The sequence below is a fragment of the Polistes canadensis genome, unplaced genomic scaffold (assembly GCF_001313835.1).
Source record: "Polistes canadensis isolate GaletaPanama2010 unplaced genomic scaffold, ASM131383v1 scaffold_243, whole genome shotgun sequence".
NCBI classification, from domain to species: domain Eukaryota; kingdom Metazoa; phylum Arthropoda; class Insecta; order Hymenoptera; family Vespidae; genus Polistes; species Polistes canadensis.
Genome location: NW_014569790.1, coordinates 205,743 through 207,271, shown reverse-complemented (window position 1 = coordinate 207,271; position 1,529 = coordinate 205,743). Strand labels below are relative to the sequence as shown.

At 35.8% G+C, this 1,529-nt stretch overlaps 1 protein-coding gene across 2 annotated transcripts in view; it reads left to right on the top strand.

Annotated features, from left to right (window-relative positions):
* The first annotated feature begins 219 nt into the window (after positions 1–219).
* Positions 220–1,529, top strand: part of LOC106790512 (uncharacterized protein DDB_G0286591-like) — a 72,263-nt gene continuing 70,953 nt past the window's right edge. Inside the window, exons 1-2 of one of the 2 annotated variants that reach the window (XM_014755473.1) lie at positions 220–281; positions 816–1,363. The gene's annotated coding sequence lies outside the window, so the exon portion shown is untranslated. Of the gene's footprint in view, positions 527–815; positions 1,364–1,529 lie in introns of both variants that reach the window. The other variant, XM_014755472.1, reaches the window with a different exon arrangement.

The following is a 1,529-nucleotide window of genomic DNA, read 5'->3' as shown; positions in this document are numbered from 1 at the left end:
AGAGAGAGAGAGAGAGAGAGAGAGAGAGAGAGAGAGAGAGAGAGAAAGAGAAAGACAGGGGCGGTAACCTTAAGAAAGAGAAAGAGGGAATAATGTGTAGCGTGTTGTGTCGGTGGGGTCAAGGAGTCGATTGGTGGGGGAAGCAGGTGGTGCATGGGAGGGGGTAAGGGGAATGGTTGTTAGGGAAGGGAAGAGAAGGGAAGGGACGAGTCAGGAGCCGATTGGCGGAAGAAACGACAGTCGCCACTCGACGCCCGCACCGTACGGAACGCGAGCTTCGTGTTAGTAGATTCGTATTATTACAAAAACATAATAAACGTTTCTTTCTTTTAAATTTTCTTTATTTCTCATTTCTTTTTTTCTGTTGTTTAAATAACGCGAGTGAATAAATCAAAACGGAGAAAGAAAAAACTAGAATAATTTTTGACGAATTTTTGTCCGCGTTGAAGAAGACGTTCACACAGATAATCATATATATATATCTTTTATTGATATTATCGTTTTTTTTTTTTCTAACAGTTCAAAGGTGTGTTACCGTTCATTCGTATTCATATAAAACGAATTATTGTTTCTCTTTAGTTTTATTGTTTTTTTTTTTCTTTTAATTAATTTATTTCTAAATCATACGTCTCGACCATTTACTCGGTGGTTGTTTCATTTTTTTCTTTTCTCTATCTCTTTGTTTATTATTATTATTATTGTTATTGTTATTATTATTATTAATTGATTGATCGATTGTTCGATCGATCGATTGATTGATTAATTCATTGATCGATCGATTGATTGATCGAACTATCCTTGCGTGTATATTTTAGTGATATAAATTTGAGAAGTAAATATTTGCGAGAGTGAAGAAGGGGGTGAGAGGAAATTTGAAAAGAAGGGGTTGAATCCAAAGCACCCAACACCACCAAGTCCACCACCACCACCATCACCAACACCACCACCACCACCACTCGTGGCCGGTTCGCTGCACGCGGGAAACTGGTTGAAAGTTTGAAAGGGAAGAAGAGGAAAGAGAGAGAGAGAGAGAGAGAGAGAGAGAGAGATAGTTCGATATCACACGCGCAGACTAACGATAAAAACAATACAAAAGAGTGGGACCCAATAAAAAAAAAAGAAGAAGAAAACTGAATTAAGGAATAATAGAATAAAGAATAAGACAACAAAAAAAGTGTTAGATTTTTTTTTGGGGGGGGGGTGAAAATCAGGTGTGGGAAAACAAAGTGGCGGAAGTTTGTGAAGTAATTGTACGTGCGGAGAGGAGGGAGGGGAGGAGTGGAAGAAAAAGAATAAGAAGAAGAATATTTTCTTAAAAAAAAAAGAAACACATATCTTTCAAAGTATCACGTGATTCCGAATGGTGAGTTATATTTATCTTATATTTTATTTTATATATATATATATATCTGGGGAGGGTTTCCTTTTTTTTTTTTTTTTTTTTTTTTCTTTTTTTTTTTTTTATAAAAAAAATACAGAAATACTAGTTAACTCAAGTCCCCGAAGTATTTTCTATAATCGGCTCAACG